Source organism: Astatotilapia calliptera, chromosome 20 (assembly GCF_964374335.1).
Source record: "Astatotilapia calliptera chromosome 20, fAstCal68.1, whole genome shotgun sequence".
Taxonomy (NCBI): domain Eukaryota; kingdom Metazoa; phylum Chordata; class Actinopteri; order Cichliformes; family Cichlidae; genus Astatotilapia; species Astatotilapia calliptera.
This window is the reverse complement of record NC_137441.1, coordinates 24,422,812-24,442,229: the sequence shown is the minus strand read 5'-3', so window position 1 is coordinate 24,442,229 and position 19,418 is coordinate 24,422,812. Positions and strand designations below refer to the sequence as shown.

Here is a 19,418-nt window from a genome sequence, read left to right as displayed (position 1 = left end):
ATATACATGTTTTACACACTCCTTTAGTTGTTGACATTTACAGGCTGTGTGCAAAAGGCCACACTCTTCAAATTCATGCCAACTAATATTTTTACGTCCAGTAGGTGTCCTACTAGAGCAAATGAAGCTTCAAGAAGCTTTGCACTGGGGTGAACCAATTGGATGAAAAGCTTCAGTGCTTCATGAAGCTTCATCTGCCCATCACTACTACTAAGAGTTTAAAACTAAAGACGACTTGAATAATTTTGACTCACGTAATGAAAAGAGAGGTTTGTTTTACTTACCCTGAAGGCTCTGAGGACTGCTAATGGGTCATCAGCTGTGAGTCTCTGCAGGAGTGCTGGCCAGCAGTGATGAGCCACAGGCAGCAGTTCATTTTCCCTGTCATTCAGCACCTGAACGCACAACTCCAGCACGTCCAGTACCTAAGGACAAAGAAACACAACACACCTAACAATTATCTCTGTTTTGATCCTGATTATATGTGAGCTGAAACTAATTATTGAGGTCTTCATTGAGAGCCCAAACTCCTGAGCAGGCACGACTTCAGCACAGACTTATTTCTGTTTCACTCCTGGACCAGACTGAATGTTTTTCCTTGATGAGCATTACACCACTGAACAGTCCTCCACACAGTTCTGACAGGATGAATTGTACCAACGCTGGCGGTCCTACCTTCACAAGAATGATTATTTTTGTTATTAGTCCAACAGTTGACTCTACATAAAACTACTGATACAGTACCTTGAGTCGGAGCCTGAGGCTGGGATCAGACAGCAGATGAATGCAGCGCTCCATAACATCCTTAGTGATGCTGAGGTGGGAGGGAAGCTCTGCTTTCACATCAGGACTACCAGTATCTTCAACATCCTCACACTCAAGGGGAAGGACCTCTGCAATGGAGCACATGTACAGTTAGACCGCCAGTTTAGCAGTGAGGTTCAGATTTCTATGACTCTTAATTACAATGATCCATCTCCTCTACACTCTGAATCTAAAATAGGGCTGCCGCAAACGATTATTTTGATGGTCGACTAGTCACCGATTATTTTTGCGATTAGTCGACTAATCAGATCATGCATCCATTGGACGTAAAACGTACAGCTTATTCCACCAGCAGCATCTGCTCTTATATAACTATCTTTAGCTTACAGCTTTAAGTGTTTAAGGTCTGTGCTAACTAAAAATAAAGACAAGATGATAGTTTATTAAATTTTAATGAAATTTGCAGATTGTTTCGGTGAAGTTTAATAAACTCAGCCGTCTGCTCCTTGCTATCTAAAATATAACAGGACACTGGAGTATATTCTCGAGCATCTCACACTTCTGATAATCAGTTGTCTGCTTGACGTTTATTCAGCTGTGTAAAAACTATAACTTTAATCTCAGCCAAACCGATTTACTCAGGAATAAATAAAATTATCCAAAAAAGCCAAACAATAACATGTTTAAGTTATCTAAGTGACTTATATATCATGTTTAACCTGAGTAGCGAAAGGGTTTGAAAACGATTTGCAGGAGTCCGGTGTTCTCACAGGCTCTAGGCTGTAGTGATGTGCGGATCAATCCTGAAATATCGATTCCTCCGATACCAGTCATTTATGTTCTAGAATCGATTCTCACATTAAAATATCGATATTTTTTAGTAATTTAGGGTAAATTTGTAGTTTATCATTAACAGCAACACAGTGGAAAGAAACTATAACATTCGGATTGTCTACATTCAAAGGAACTACTTCCTCTTCCGCCTTTCATAGTCATGTGCGAAATACGGCTGTATAAATGTCTCGCAGCCCCTTGGCGCGCGCACTCACAACAATGGCAGAGCGTAATTGTGCGGACGTATTTTACCTCCACAAACAGCTGAGACATGGTTTGCAATACATGTGGCAAAAAAGTGCTCCAACAGTGAGGTGTGGTGGCTATACTTTCCCAACCTTGAGACCTCAGAATTAGGGAGACATTCAAAAGGGCTGTTGGGGGGGTGATAAATACATTTTACAGGGTTTATTTATCGGATAAAATACGTTAAATGTCACCGTTATTATTAGCCGGCCCGGAAACAGCGGGGGTGTCGAAATTCAGAGGCTGCTTCCACCTGAGGACCCGCCCTTCGCGGTCTAAAGAAAGCCGGGTAGTACGTCATGAGTTCCCTCGGTGGAGTGAAACTGCCGTCTGCTCCTTGCTATCTAAAATATAACCGGGCGCTGGCGTAAACTCTCGACCGTCTCACACTTTGTTTAATTAGTTTTCTGTTTGATGTTTATTCAGCTGTGTGAAAACCCCGGAGGAACCCTCCCGAGGGATTAATAAAGTTAAATTTAATTTGATCTAATCTAATAACTTTAATCTCAGCCAAACCGATTTACTCACGAACAAATAAAACACTGAAAAAGCCAAACAATAACATTTTTAAGTTATCAAAGTGACTTATATATCATGTTTAACCCGAGTGGTGAAAGATCGCGGGGGTTTGAAGACGATGTGTCGATCGGCTCAGATATTTGAAGTTTACACAGCTACATTCTCACCTGAAAATATGTTAAAAGTTTTGTTTTTGTTTTTTGCGACCCAGAAAGAGAAATAAGAGTAATATTAAAACTAAGTTGCTGCCGCCATTGTTGTAAACTGGAATTGGCTGGGCCGTGCTATGACAGAGCGTTCTCACTCCCGAGGCGTAACATGTCGACGTTTTGTCACGTCCCGCGGCGTTCCTGAGGAACGCGAAAGGAGACCTTCGGCGTTCTTATGGTACGCGGCGGGTTATTGCTGGAATCCAGTGCAATGACGCTCCCGCGGTAGTAGACGTTCCAGCCCTGTATTTCAGCCCTAAACCTAACCTTATCCCTAGCCCTGACCATAACCTTATTCCTGACCTTATCCAGGACTTTAATGATGTTAAATAGCGTGTTTCTAAGCGATTTGAAGAAAAAGAGCGAACATGTGTAGGTTCAGTCCAGACGGTTCTCATATTTCCTCTTTTTCCGAGGTCGTCATTTAGGAACGTGGTGGGTAGCCGAAAACGTAATATGGTGACGATTTGTCACCTAGCGTAAAATGTTACGCTTTGGGAGTGAGAACGGGTTGGCTATGAATGCTGCAATATGGTTTTTCAATGTTGTTGTCCAGGTGGAAATTTGGGAGAATGGTGGCTCCGGGATTCTCCCGGAAAAATCGGGAGGGTTGGCATGTATGGTTGTGGCAACATCACTAACCTTGTCAAACACCTCAGAGTAAATCATATCACAGAATATGAGGCGCGTATGTTGAGACGAACTGAAGAGGAGGAGGGGACAGGTGCTGCTAGGGCGAGACAGACCTCTCTCATGGAGTCCTTTAGTGCTGCAGGCAGGCAAGGTGTTCAAATAGCGCACAACTTCAGTTTTTTTTATTTCTACATGATAATTCTGCATTATTAAGTGATAAGAACAAGTAATCTGATATCCTGTAATCATTATGATGCTATAATTTGAGATACAATAAATAAAATACGTTTTTGTATAAAGTATCGGTATCGGATCAGTATCGTCGATACCACCCTGAATATTACTTGGTATTGGATCGGAAAGGAAATCAGTGGTATCGCACATCACTACTAGGCTGTATCCCAATTCAGGGTCTGCAGCCTTAAAGGCCGCATTTTAAGGCCGATTACGTCACCGCGACGCGACGAAGGCTGTCCCAATTCGAAGGCTGCTCGAAATGCGGCCCTCAAATGCGTCCTTCATTTCCCTGAATTTTAAGGACGTGGCGGTGTAGACTTCGTTGGCCCAACATATCCCAGAATGCATAGCGCGGCGGTGGGTGTGGATAATTTTGCCGAAAAAAACAGCGGATGAGGGGCGCCCGAAGAGTAAACTTTAAGTACTGAATATTATGTCACTTATTTATGTGCAAATGTTTAATAACGAAGAACATTAAACATTACTGTTGGCCACATGTCGGCAAAGTTATGTGACATTAGTGACGTTTGTACTAACTTGGTTTTAAAGCCTTTACTTTAAAATATACGCCGTTCAATAGCTGAGCTTAATCTTACAGAGAATGATCAAAGCTCATGTAGAAACAAACAAACAAATGAACAAAAGATTTTCTCCTTCATTTCTGTCAAACAAAGCTGTATGAAACGTTTCCAGCTGTTAGTATCATGGTTGCTAGGAAACCTGGGCTAGACCGTCCCATTTCACAAGCCTCGCACTTCCGGCCTTAGCAGTCTTTAAGTACGCGGCCCTTGAGGATCGTTGAGGCTGCGTACTTTGGCTGCAGACCCTGAATTGGGATACAGCCCTAGTGAGCCTTGCCCCCAGTTAGCTATCGAACTAGTGGGTAACAGACGTCTCCGAAAACGTGTGGTGTCTTGATAAACTGAGCAAATATTTGAGGTTTACACAGCTACATTCTCGCCTGAAAATATTTTAATCGTTTATTTTGTGACCCAGAAAGAATAATAAGAGTAATATTAAAACTAACTAGCTGCCGCCATTGTTGTAAACTGAGCTGCGCTGCGCTATGAATTCTGGGATACAGCTTCTTCTTCTTTGGGGTTTAACGGCAGCTGGCATCCTTGTACATACAGTGCTGCCATCTTCTATTTCAGTCCGTTATTACACTCTTAAATCCTACTACTTATTCCTGCGTCTTTTGTGATGCTTCAAACGAGGCGTCGACTATTAAATCAGTCGTCGACGATTTTGATAGTCGACGTAATCGTGGCAGCCCTAATCTAAAATAATCACCACTACAACATATAGCTTATATTCCACTGGCCCTTAGACAGACCTATTACCTTGGTCTTCAGTGTTATAATCATCCTCTATTCCAATGCCCTCTGTCAGTTCTTTCTGTTTGCGGTAATTCAGCAGGAATTGGTGAATGCTGAGGTCTTCCTGGTCACTGGAGCTCTACCTGGAGCTGGCAGACGTACTGGTACTGCTACAATTGGAAGGAAACCACCTCGCTAAAGGAAAAACAAGACAACAATATCAAAATAGGTTTGATTACAATAAAATAAGTCAGTTAATCAAAATCAGTGTGACACAGACGCTGATTTTTTTGAGAAGAGCCCATTAGTGACATTTAATTCCATATTTTTACCGTGAGGGCTTGTAAAACTGCAAAAACTGCCAACACCTATAGTGCCGCTGTCTAAATATTATTATGAATATGAATTCTACAAGAGAAAACGACTGAGCATTTAAACCATCACAATGTATTAAATGTTTCCAGAGATACTGATAATTTGATAACGAGCAAAGTTATTTCTCCTCAAAAAAGTGGGATCAACCAGTACATATAATATTCATCCTGCTACATTTAGAAAGTGGCAACAACAGTAAACATGAGTAACTTCACCGTGTGTCTATCCGGTCTTTAAGTGATGACGTGATCAATCCTACTTCTGGGCCCAAACTACTCTGCGTTTAATAAGGCTGTTGTGTTTTTAACATGTTTTAATGCTTTGTAACTTGTTCTATTTAATCTCAACAAGCCCCTTACAAAAAGTAAGCGATCACTGTCGGCCTCTCTCAGTTTTCTAGCGCATCTGTGGCTGTGTACCATTCGTGGTGCGTTGGCTCCCTCTACTGGTATGCGCCTCATTCAAATGTCGCCACACATTTAAAATTGCAGGGTGTCTTTACACTGTCATAGCTCCTAGATAGATTTCTTCAGAGACCTGAAAATCGCTGTGATTATTCACCATAGCCTGCTGAGTCTTACAGTGAAAGAACGATGTCAACGTATAGCATCGTTGGTTACTTTAATTATGTTTGGTTTTTTTTAATCAAATCCTCCAAAACAGGACCATTGTGACACAAAACCTCTCACACACTAACACAAACTCTTTATACAGATACAGAGCTTTACATGTATAAATAAGGCAGACAAAAATGCATAAAACACAAGCTATCCACAGACTGTCGGTGGACACCATGTCACTTTATTTTGTTTTTATCTTGTTTCTTTTTGGTGTAGCCTCATTAAACAAAATGTTTATAAAAATGACCACTTTTATTATGAATTATTATGAAATTAATAATTCATTATTAATTATTTATTATGAACACACCTGCCACCCTCAAGTAGAGGTGGCAGAGAAAGTGTCCGTGTGACTGAGTCCTGTCCCAGCTCTGCTTCAAGGTCTGTCGGTCCAGCTTGTTGAGGGCCTGAGAGCAAAGACGGATATCCTGGACCAGCTCTGACAAACTGTCCAGGTCTTGACTCTCACACACGCACACCTCGCCAAGGTAGCTACACTGCTGTCTGTCAGCCCATTTGCAGCCAGGCTGAGGTGGGTCAGAGAGCACTCGTCCTGCAAAAACACAAAAGTCTTAACCTGATTGCACAATTATATCTTTCGACAATAAATGACATTGCATGATTTTTGCATGCACACCTGTGACAGGACTTTGGCGAGGTGTTCCAGTGCCGGGTAATCAGCAGGCCCTCTGCAGACAGCTGACAGGTCCACGTGTGGGAGGCAGTGGAGGGGCAGTCTTTTTAACACCAGCTCAAAGCCGGTGGAGCCTAGGGGATTGAGGGACAGGCACACTGCTTTCAAATGGCCTGTGCCTGAACGTTCAGAAGATGTAAAGTTAGTTGCAGTTTTGCTTATGGGTGGGAGTTCAGTGAAGCTTAAGGCTTCAGTCAGCTGCTTGTTAGAGTCACCTGTGAGCGCGCTGGCTAGCAGCAGTCGATGCTGCTGAAGGAAACGAGCAGTGAGGCCGCAGGCCTGCAGAGACCGCTTGGCTAGCACAGGGCAGCAGGACAGCAGACAGGACAGAGACTCAGACACGCCGTCCCCCAGTGGGTTCATACTGAGGTCCAGCTCCTCCAGGCACTTTGAGTGGAAACGAGCAGAAAAAGCAAATGATCACGAGAGCCAATTCTCTCTGACAGATATCATTGATACGAATCAGGTTAGCTTGTTATTAAGATCTAAGGTAGTTATTAAGACCAGAGGTACTTAAATACAGGTTAGATGGTAAACCTGGAGCTGCCACTATTGGCTAGCTGAGGCCCTTACCGGGAATGCAGGTGCACTCTGTCCCTTTAAAGCATTTACAGCCTTCTCCAGGCCGTCCCCTGTAATGCAGTTGGCAGAAATGTCCAGCAGCTGCAGACGAGGCATGTGAGCGTTGTGGCAATCAGCTCAGGGAGAAGGTCGTCAGACATACGGTTTCCAGAAATTCGCAGCTCCGTGAGGCTGGCCTGAAGTTTTAGGGCACGGAGGAGCGGGCCGAGGGAAGAGGCGGCCAAACCGAGACACTTGGAGTCCTGACACGGAGGAACCCCGGTCCCGAACCTCATAGCCGGGAGACACGCTTGTTCTCATCTACAGGTAGAAAGAGATGGCACTTCATAACAGAATACAAAAATGCACTTGTGTGCGTTTTATAATGCATTTCCTCTGTGTTGCTCACCCACTGCCAGACTTTGACAGGCCTTCTTGTATCGCTCAGGGAGAGGAGGGAGATCCCCACACTCTCAGAAATAGGGGTACCAAAGTGTACCAAAAAGGGTACAAATGCTTGTCGCTGGGGGTGTTCCTTTTTGAAGGACATTTTTGTACCTTATGAAGTTGTACCATCTGAAGTACAATCATGTACTTTCCTAAGACATAAATGTACCTTGAAACTATAGTACAGAAATGTTCCCTTGAAAAGGGTACAGTAGGGTACCTATGAGGGTACCCCCCCAGCGACAACCTATTTCGTACCTAAAGAGACAAAAATGTACCCCCAATATTCCAAAATATTTGGTTATTTAACCATTTATTCTCGATAATAGAATCACATCAAAGCATTTAAACAACCACAGGAATACATCCTTGATTACTTTCGTATATTGCCATAGGACATGTCAAGAAAAATACATTCATTTAAAAAAAAAAAAAAGTAAACAATCACATAAAGACATTAAACACCTGAACACAATGGAAAATGTGCTTGCAATCACGTCACACAGAATACCTCAAGGACACAAACAGCCTATCATCTACTAAATACGTGTCTAGAGCTTGAAAGTCTAATTCATTTCCTGGATTGAACAGGATCCAGTCATTGTCAACTGAACTTGGTAAGCATGGAAATGACATTCATAAGTGCAAGGAAGTAACAGTTTCCCACACAATACCCAACAAGTATCAACATTCAAAATATACTTGATTTTAAGGAATATAGGTATGGCTTCAGTGTGTGTATGGCCAACTACAAAAACATCCTCAAGTTCATATTTGACACTGCTGACTAGGGCTGGGCGATATATCGAGTTTTTTAAAAATATCGATATATTTTCATGCGAGATATAAGATGCGACAATATCGTTTATATCGATATAGTCTATGTTACGTTATAATTATACTTGTGGAGCCGCAGGTTTGCCTCTCTTTCGTCCACTTTTGTCTCTACGCTGCGTTACTCGGCCTCGCCTCTCCTTCACTGAACACAACTGCCCCTCCGCCATAGCTTCATCTGCAGGCAATGACAAGATGAAAGCGGAAAATCTCCGTTAGCGAGTTACCGCGGATCGCCCCGTGCGTGGGGCTGGACGGCGTCAACGTGTTAGCGAGCTAACCGCGCTAACCGGGCTGCACGGCCTAAAATCCTTTCATTTTCCCAAAACTCGACAGTGCGCCCTATGTATGAATTCTGGTTGTGCTTACTGACCGCGAACCGATTTTATGTGGTACACAGCGCTCAGCAATCTGTCAAAAAATGTTTTAATATGACTTTGCTAAGCTACGGAGCTGCACCGCTTGATGGATTGTCGGATGATTACGGCTACCGAGGAGGAGCCTCGTGGAGTGATACATACTGTGCTTCAACGTAATATTACCGTACTGTGTGTGTATAAGGACCACAAATGGCACCTGTTCAGAGACGTGGTGCAGCTGTGAAATCTGTCTCTTTGTTATTATGCTCAGCGTCTGTTAGTTTACATTTTGACTGCACAATTGTGAGCTTTTTGTTATGCACAAAAAGAACAGTTTTCTTTTATTTATGGACCATGATTATTTAATAAATGCTGAGAATTTATTTTTGAGTAATTTTTTCATGTACATCTACGCTGTATGTAAATAAAAGTGCCCGTGTGACATCTGGGACACAGTGTGACTAAGAACTCTCTTTTTGTTCTTAACTTATGGCTTTAAAAAAAAAAAATTTTGAGATATATATCTTATATCGCCATCCAGCTAAAAAATATCGAGATATGAATTTTGGGTCATATCGCCCAGCCCTACTGCTGACAGATATAGCAGACACACACTGAAGCACTTTATCCTGAAAATGCACATCTGTAAAACTTTTGTTCATTTCCAGAGCATTCTGTAAGTCACCTGGCAGAGATGAAAATGGCACACTGACACTTGTGCTGAGTGAATGTTCAAAGTCAACAAGCAACTTATCTGAAGAAAACTCCCAGCACTGTTTCATTTGATGACGATTGTTAAGAGTTGCAGTGATGTTTACAAAGTTTTTGCATTTACTCGCTAGATTTTTGAAATATTGATGCTTGCTTTCATATCCCATACACCACAAAGGGCGAAGAGGACCATACATCAAAATCAGCCTTGGGTAGTGAATAAGGTAGTGACACTTGGGTGGGGGCATATTTAATAGAGTTGGTTAAGTACCCTGGTGACACTTACTGGCAGGGGTTTGTCTCCCTGGTCTCCTATGTTGACAATGCAGTTCTGAAGAAAGACAAATGTTTTCTTGAAGTATGCAGGGTAGGTCATGTTGAACACGAAGAAGGTGGAGAATGCTGAGAAGTAGGCCTCATCCAGCGAGCGGCACGAGCAAACATCCACTCCTTCAACTGTCACAACACAGCGAAACTGTCTTAAGAGGGCAGTTGTCCAACTCTTATCCTTCATTCGAATGGTTGGGTATGGACTCGTGGGAGTATTCTGCAGAAGAGGAAGAAAAACATTAGTATACAGTATGTTTAAGCAATATGTGCCAAGTGGATTTTCAACAGATTCCTCAAATTACCTTCTTTATTTGCAGCAAAACAAAACTGTCTATTCTGATAACCTGTAAACATGGCCCCTACTCCAAACAAAAAGCTTCTTGACCAATGACTGTCGTGGTAGTGTTTGATAAGCTGCTAAAGTTTGACATAATATTCAAGGGCAAAAGTAATCACCCCTGACAGTGACAGTACCTGTGAAGAAGAATTTCCCTAAGGGGACAATAAAGGTTTATCTATCTATATAAACACCAGACAAAACCCAAGAGCACAGCAGCACTGTGGATTAACAGCAGTGTTTCCCCTACATTAGCTTAGCTGTGATGCTGAACCGCAGCTGAATTCAGCTCCATGCCAACAAAACACCGAGAATGAAACTTGTGGCCAAAGGCTATGCATTGCATCATGCATTTACCTCTCCAAGGATGATGAAATCTTCTATCTTCTCCTTGAAGATGGATGGCAAGAGAAGTACCCCCTTGAAGTCAATTCCTAGGTCATACAGATGCAAATGCACTTCATTAGATTTTGATAGCATGCAAATTCCCATTAACATGCTCTTCACATGACACTATGGTACATCAATTATCTTTGGAAGAGAGAGCAAATGAATTGTCACAAAATTTACTATTTGTATGCGGTCAAATTAGCACCTGTAATGTCTTCAGCCAGTGCATTCTCCCTCCATGTAGACCTTCTTCAGTGGCAAATCCTTGGTCATTTGAAGAACAGCAGTGAAGTTTTTGCTAAAGCGGCGACAGATGTTGTCTTGGCAGGGATGCATTAAATCAACCTCATCACACAACTGGAAATGAAAAGAGCAGAATAGACAAAAGGATGACATTTTACATTGAGGATTTAAACTTTTGACATGTTTAAAGACACAGACTGGAGATAAATGTAAAGTACTTTAACCCTTGATCAAAAAATTCTAAAGCTAATAAACAGATTGATTAATCAGCTAGTACAGAAAATAATAATAATAATCAGATTTAGAGACAAAAAAAAAATCATTAGCTGTTTCCCCAATCATCTTAACAATTCTTGGGTTGCAGACAGTGTCCCTGCGCAGAGCTTACAGCTCTCAGATTCGAAAATCCCAAATCCCACTAAATAGGTGGAATGGTGCAAATGTGTACCTTCCATTGTTTAAAATCCCTTTGAGCGGGAAACAAGTTAGATGCGATAAATTTTGCTTAGAAAACGTTTTTGTTAATAGCTATATTTACATACAAGCATGTTTTGAGAAATTATTGATTTTTTTACATTGTTGTACAAGGTTAGTGACTATTTATTGATAAAGCACTGGAATACGGCGGGAAGACAGACGTTGACGATTCCACCAACAGTCTAAATAGTCCACATTTGTACCTTTCTTTGTTTAAAACTTAGCTAACTGCTAGCATTCACCCATGTTAAAGCTAGCTCTTCGGACTTTTGCTAACTCTACTGTAAAATTACACGTTGTAATTTTTATAACAACACAAAATCACACCCGACTTACCTCTAAACCTTTGCGCCTCGTCGTCTGACACATCAATGCCTTCTTCCATCAACTTTATAAGGAGCTCCTCCATCGATAACCCCCTGAGAGTCATTTTCAGCGTCAACGCTAGTCAGCGCGGAGGCGGAGCACTCATCGCTGCTGGCTTTTCAGCCTTTGGGATTAATGCGCGTTGCGAACTTGATACATGGAAATACAACATTGTGGTATTAATGCGCAGTTGTTTAGAAACCGTTATGCTGTCTTGGCGAACTATATTTGTAACTTACAAAGTGTAGTCACCGTAACATAAACATCTGCTTGACATTTTAACTTCCAAAGAACCTCGGTTTAACTTGATGTTGCAAATTCCATAAAAACCTCCCAATTAATGAACAATTCTAGGATGTAGTAAAAGCGAAAAAGTAAATGGCCAAACATAACAGTAATATGATTTCACGTTTTTGAAGGCTACAACCAAGATTTAAAACATTAAAAATTATAACTGGAACTTAATAAAATGGAAATGGACCAGTTTTTTTTAACATCATTTGGTTGTGCCTGCATGTCATTGTGTGTTTTTTTAAAAATATAATTTAACATAACTTACACAAAGGTAGGTTACAGATATTCTTTGCATCATAGGATAATTTACGTACAGAGGAGAGGACCAACAGATTTGATTATAACATGTAGCTTTTATGAGCACACTCACATCTCATATGAATTTTACAATTAACCAGGCCCATCCAGATTTTCCCATGCTGACCCATTACCACATTCTGCCACTGTCACTGCAGTACAGGTCAAAATGGTACAGATTTGTACTTTAAATTGTACCTTTAAAGGGGCATTTCTGGACTTTTAAAGGCCAGTATTGTACTTTTAAGGGAACATTTTAAAAAAATGTACCTATAGGTACAAAAATGTTCTTCTCTCATACCTCTATTTCTGAGAGTGCACGAGCAAACTTCAGCCAGAACCTGCAATACAAACCCATCAGTTATCCTGCACTGGTGCAGGAAAGTGAAGCCAAGGATTCAATCCCAAAAACTGTGATTCCTTCAGTGTCTTCTGGAAGCTGGCTCCAAAAGCAAGTCAGCATCCAGTCTGGTAATAGAAATGGTTCTAATCTTTACAGTTTCTCAGATTGTAGTTTCTCAGGCAGCTTAACATAATCAGCCCTTCACCTTCTTACCAGAATCATACAGTCTAAAACCTGCACGCCTCATCTGGGTAATGAAAGATGAAGTCATTGTGGAAGGACCTAGAACCTCCATTCCTTCTATCAGTGATTTAAAAAAGACCTCTGTGTCTATGAGAAAGTCTATTTTATGAATTTGGGTCATACTTTGCCTAAGAAAAGGAGTATGCTCACTGGCTGACATGCAAGCTGTCTCACAGTCATAGCCATCCTCTTGTCACTGTGGGTTTTTTTTTTTTTAAATCCAAGATAGCAACGGTGACAACATTTGTCTTAAACACTCGTGATCAGACTTCATCAACCAATCATGGTAGTCTTCAGCATCTTTTAAATTGTCTGTGGTCCAAGTATGGTCACTTCTGGCTCTCCTCAGTGTCACCTCACCTCTTCATTTGTGTGCAGGACGGCCAGTAGCTGGTCCTGCGGGGAGAGCAGAGCGCCTTCTTTCTGCAGAGAGAGACAAGGCAGGAGGCCACATTTCTGGTAACGCTGAGCTGCCTGCTCACACAGCCACGACACAGAGCAGGAGTTGGCCTCACTGGGATGCAGAGCAATGACCGGCGATTAAACAGAAATTAAAAACAAAACAACAACAACAACAAAAAAACACTATACCAATCAGATTGGGATTTATTTTTATATACTGCTCAAACTTAAAAGTTTTCACCGACCTTTGTGGAACTGGGATCAGGAAGACGTCTTCCTGAACCCGGACCCTCATTCTGATTGGTGGAGGAAGTGACGTGGGCATAGGAGCAACCAAAGTTTGAGTTGGAGGCTAGAGTAAACAAAATAAAACATTCAAGCACTGTTAAAACATCTGTATTTAATGTCATCAACTCTTTGTAGAAAGACAAAGCAGAGTCTGTACTAGAGAAATCAGGAGACCTGACGAGGGCAGTATTACGCCTTTTATACCTCCAGCCTACCGTAAAGTCAGTAGAAGAAGAATAGCAGCAATGGCGCCATTGAGAGATCCCATCGCGATCCTGAATTAAGTTTGAAGATGTTGGTTTGGCCGTGTCGGTTGTTGTTGCAATAATGTCTTCAGTTCAGAATCTTAGAGAGTTTATCAAGGAGAGATTAACTTCTGCTGCAGAAGAAATCTTCTCAGAGTTTGAAAAAACGATCGTCCGGTATGAGGAAGAGATCCGTCAGCTAAGACTGCTTGATATCAGACCCGGGATAAAGTCACACAATACAGGTGTGGAGGTGTGAGGGTTGCGGGATCATCGTGTGATTCACGTGGGCATGATCTAAATGCATTGAACTAGTAATACACCACAGTAAAGTGTATGAAGTTATATCTGTGCAGTGTTGAGAAGGTTACTTTTAAAATGTTTTCCACGAAAGATTACAGAATACATGGCCCAAATGGAGTTTGTAACTATTCCATTAAGTTACTCAATGTGAATAACGTATTCTGAATACTTTGGTCCGGATTACTTTATTACTTTATTACTTGCTTGTTACAACTACTTGAATGTACTATTGCTGTGTGAATTATTGCTATAACTGAAGGCTACTAGCCACCGAGCTAACATTGTTAGCTGGCTTTAGCTAAAGTTATTTCATAGACTAAAGACTGTTAGACTTGATTCATAGCATTAACATCCTGCTAGCTACAAACAATCATGTGCAGTTCTGAAAGCAATCTCAAGTAAATTTTTAAATCGTGATGTAAAATGAGTAACAGTAGGGTGGACATTAGGCAAGGCTGCAGTTTTTGCAGCGATCTCGTGTAGAACACAATTTCTGTATCAGTAATAGGTTTTCTTTCTGTTTGCTTTCAGAACTGCACATAATTATTTGCAAGTAGCAGGTTGTAATGCAGCCTTCAGTAATAGTAATGAGTCACACAGCAATAGTACATCGAAGATTCTGAAGTGAGACATAACCTAGATAGCTACATAAACTAATACAAGGTAGTTGTAGTAGGCTTACGTTAGGGCTGTACAATCAATAAAGATGAGGCAGAACCTGGTAGCTCCAAACAGAAGGACCAGTCAAAACAAATTGAGGATGTTATTCCTAAATGAGGGGCTCCCCCTGTTGCATGGACATGGTTTGGTTATGAAAAGTCTGACACGGATCAGAAAACTGTACTATGGAAATTATGCCCAGACTGGTTCCCACCACGGACTCAAACACGACAAACCTCTTCGACCACCTACGCATGAATCATGTGAAAGTTTGTGGAGAGAGTTTATAGATGAGAAGCAAAAAAGAGCCATCAGGTGCTCAAAATAAACCTTAGACTCATACGTTAGAACAGGCTTTTCCCCCACGTGTAATAAATACTCAGAAAGAAAATGGCGGCCGTTACAACATATATCTAAAAATATATAGTGCATTGGTCAAAATACTCGACTCCAGGTACACGACACCCAGCTGAAAACACTTCATGAAAGTCAAGTTGCCCGATATTCACAGAATTTACAGAAAAAGCACTATTTTGTCATATATATCATTATCGGGACGCGAAACGTCTTATATTGGGATATGAGATTTTGGTCATGTCGCACAGCCCTAGCTAATGTTAGTCTTTAAAAAAAGAATGTACTTCCAGATGTTTCTTTCGGGTGGAGTCTTTATAGTTGAGAGCAGCTCGGTTTCTGGGTCCATTGTATAACTGACACCACCAACATTACCAAGACACTTACACTAGAGCTTCTTGTTGCGTGTTTTGTTTGGGTTTCCGGTAATGCGTGAAATCAACAAAATTAGAGAGGGTATAGCCTGACATATGAAACAGGAAAAGACCATCGTGTAATCCATTTATTTAGAAGTAACTGTATTCTAATTATTACCAAATTATCGGTAACTATCGGCAGCACGGTGGTTAGCACTGTTGCCTCACAGCAAGAAAGTCCTGAGTTCAATTCCACCATCAGGCCGGGGTCTTTCTGTGTGGAGTTTGCATGTTCTCCCCGTGTTTGCGTGGGTTCTCTCCGGGTACTCCGGCTTCCTCCCACCGTCCAAAGACATGCAGCTTGTGGGGATAGGTTAATTGGATAATCCAAATTGCCACTAGGTGTGAATGTGAGTGTGAATGGTTGTCTGTCTCTATGTGTTAGCCCTGCGACAGACTGGCGACCTGTCCAGGGTGTACCCCACCTTTCGCCCTATAACAGCTGGGATAGGCTCCAGCGCCCCCCGCGACCCTGAAAAGGATAAGCGAATGGATGGATGGATATCGGAATACAGTTACTCATGTTTTGTATTTTAAATGCATAACGCCGGTACATGTATGCCGTTACTCCCTAACACTGCATCTATGTAAACATACTTACGGCCACTTTGTTAACTACACCCGTTCAACTACTCTTTAATCCAAAATGTAATCAGCCAATCAGATGGCAGCAGTCCATGCATTTCAGCATATAGCGATCAGTGACGGTGATTGAAATCACTTTGATCATGGTGTGGGTGTTGGTGCCACATTGGCTGATCTGAGTATTTCAGAAACTGCTGATCTGTTTAAATTTCCAGCACAAACATCTGCATGATTTACAGAGAGTAGTCCAAAAAAGAGAAAATATGCAGTTCCCTTAAAATGACATTGAGTTCTCTGTACTCGGGTCTCCAGAGTTACCAGCTCTCAACCCAACAGAGCATCTTTGGAATGTAGTGGACCATGAGATTTGCATCATATTTATTAGTAAAATGTTAAAAGATTAGCATTAACAGCATATCTTACCTGCCGTCGTAAAATACTTTAAGCTTTCATGATCATATTCAGATCATGCTGCTGTTCATTTGTTTGTTTATTCACAGAGAGTGATATTATACCCCTTTCGTCAAAAAAAGTGACAGGTTACTTCCGGAGCTCCGGAAGTAATTAAATTATTCATGAGCTCCGGAAGTCCGGAAGTAATTAAATTATTCATGAGCTCCGGAAGTAGGAAGTAATTAAGTAATAAAAATATGATATTCATAAAAATATGATATTCATAAAAATATAATTGATTATTTAGAAAGTTTCTTATATATCAAAATAGCATTCTTTTATTTCTTTAAGCAATTAAATTTTTTTTTTATTTTTTTTTATGCTCAAAAAACGCCATCTGGTGGCGGGTCAGTGTGTGTGGGCACGCGGGGGCGCGCCCGTGTCTCCGGACCGTGCTCTCTCGGGCTCCGTGCTCATGTGTTTAAAAATGTATTAAACCATATTAAAATTGTTTAGTTAAACTTGTGCTTTTGTAACGTTCAGTATGGCCACAAACACATGCTGCATGCCTTGGGGGAAAACTTTATTTAGATTTATATGCATTTGTAGATTTAGAATAAAACTCATACTCAGAAAAAACTCGCGATCCCCTAACCCTCCTTAGATACATAAGCAGGGAAAACTCCTTAAAAAACCCTCCGCGATTTCTCCAAAACCCTACAATAACTTGTTAGGGTACCCCCTCTATTCCCAAAACCTTATATTCGATAACAGGGAAAATCCTGAAAAAATCCTTAGTCTTTTTTCTCAAATTCAGCGCCCCGCGGCTCCCTTCATGCTCAGCCAAACAAAGCCAAAACTCCTTTTAAAAATTTCTCCGCGATTTCTCCAAAACCCCTAGAATAACTTGTTAGCTACCCCTCTATTCCCAAAAACCTTATATTCGATAACAGGGAAAATCCTTATTCTTTTTTCCTTCAAAAACTTCCCTCTTACTAGCAAGCTCTAAAATTCAACCCACACTCTAAGTTCTACCTCGCTCTTAATCTCCGATCCACAACTTTTTGCAGAGCACAATTTTTTCCTGCTTGTTCGCTCCCCGCTCTGCTCCCTAATGCGCTGCTTACCTCGTTTGAAAATTCCCCCCTTAGACCAACTCCGCCTCACTGCGCCCCGCTGCCAATCACATAACCCTTGCACCGCTCCCTTCGCACCCCGGTTAGCCAATCCGCTCCAGGTCTGATTTTACGATCTCCCGCTGATGTTAAGACTATCTTCGAACCCCCAGAAGACATCTGACTTCAGACGTATCAACAACTGGAACCGCTCAGACTGCTTGCGAGCTCAACAGCCATGAAACCAGGGATCAACAACTACCTTCGCGTGCCCTATGTGCATATCACTCGGTAAGTGTTAATCTTCCTCTCTAACTACATTTTCGCATTTTCCTTTTTACCATTCTGTCAATCCTTTCATCTTCAAAAAAGCCATGCAAATAGGCTCTGTAACACTTGGAATACACTTTTTAAAACATATATAAGCTCCCCTCTAACACTCAGAGCTAAAAAGTGCGTTTGTAAGTTAAACTATAGCAGCGATCATGGCCTCATCAGGTACCTCATTTTTTCTCACTCTTGTTCATATAATGTTTATATTTTTACTGTTTTTTCCCCGTTTGTAAATACTCGATGTTATTTCTTTTCAGACTCTGAGATAAACCTGCTCAACTCCTCTTTTTTTGAGTCTCTCGATCGAATTGGTAGGTTTGGTTCATTCTTGTTCCCCTTCTTAACAGCTAATTGTACAAGAAAAAACAAAACATTTACCCTCTTTTTTCATTTTTATCAAACTTTCTAGATATCTCTGACTTGGACACCTTTATTGGTACGAGTTCCCCGAATTCTTCACCACCAGTGCTTGTGCGATCCACAGGAAAGAATATTCGTCTCTCCACACGGGACAGACAGCATTTGCTCTCTACGCTAGGTCTGGCCCCAGTTCCATTCCCGTCGGAGCTTGTTCTCTCCCGCAACCCTCTGGGAAAAACTTGCGCCTGTCCGCCGGGGACAGGCAAGATTTGCTCTCCGAGCTCACTCCCGATGCTCCGGCCGATCGGAGCCCCAGAAACGCTTCTTATTCTCCGCCATCAGACACACGAAATGCACAGCGCCTGCCTTTGAGACCCAATCACGGTCAGTCTCTCTAGGTTCTCGCTTTTTTCTCATTTCTTTTTTAAAATAAAAACTAACCCTTTTCTATTTAACTTTACTAACTGTTTGTATCTTACCCTCAAATTCTCAGGGCGTCTCAGAAGGAGGAGCAGCAGGACCCGCAGGATCGCAAGGACAACATGCTAAGTTTCATTCTTAGAAAATGGTGATGGCAGATCACATAAACAGTGTTTGGATCATTTAAAAATGAGCATTCGGAAAAAAAAACTTCATTTTGAAAAGGTTTTCAGAAGCTCAGTTTCTTTTTTCACACATGGACAAGAAAAAGTGTTTGTCTCGCAACATGAAATGTTTGCACCTTTATCACATTTTCTGACATCATTTTTTATTGTTTATGGGCTTTGTCTTTACTGAAGTTTCTTCATTTTCTTTGGCATGGCCTCAACAGTGCTTGAGATATTTTTGGGTCTTGACATAAAAGAACTAACTAACTAACCAACTTCATACTGTCTGATATAAAGACAATATACAGAAAAATGTTGGAACTCAGCCCAGATGTGAAACATCTGCTTACATTTTGTTGAATTCACTTGTGTAAATCCACAAATAACAGCAGGTCAGCTGATCACAGCCCATTATTATTGTGAGCTATTAGTATTTTCCCCACGCTGAGCCACTACAACAGATCCTAGTGTTCCCCCACTTGTTAGGATGCCTGGGTCGTTGACCCAGGGGTTTTGAGTTTATTATATTATTTACACTTTCTAGTCTTTGGTTTCTTTGAGTTCTGTCTTATAGTTTATGTCTCTGTCTTCTCTAGCTGCTTTGTCTCCCCTGTCAGCTGTATCCCCTTGTCTAGTTCGCGTCTCTGTGTGTCCTTAGTGGCTATATCCCCGTGTCCAGTCAGTGTTTGTGTCT

General features: G+C 41.4%; 2 long non-coding RNA genes and 1 pseudogene across 2 annotated transcripts; 1 reads left to right on the top strand and 2 right to left on the bottom strand.

The window, feature by feature from the left end:
- Positions 1-289: 289 nt before the first annotated feature.
- On the bottom strand, positions 290-4,953 carry LOC113012846 (uncharacterized). The gene is made up of 3 exons (XR_003270760.2): positions 4,787-4,953; positions 745-893; positions 290-425 (listed from the first exon to the last, which is right to left on the bottom strand). It is a non-coding gene; the product is annotated as an uncharacterized LOC113012846 (long non-coding RNA).
- Positions 4,954-5,889: 936 nt separating this feature from the next.
- Positions 5,890-13,410, bottom strand: LOC113013991 (tonsoku-like protein; annotated as a pseudogene).
- Positions 13,411-17,418: 4,008 nt separating this feature from the next.
- LOC145423076 (uncharacterized) lies at positions 17,419-18,573 on the top strand. The gene is made up of 3 exons (XR_013904189.1): positions 17,419-17,735; positions 18,035-18,088; positions 18,187-18,573. It is a non-coding gene; the product is annotated as an uncharacterized LOC145423076 (long non-coding RNA).
- Positions 18,574-19,418: the final 845 nt, after the last annotated feature.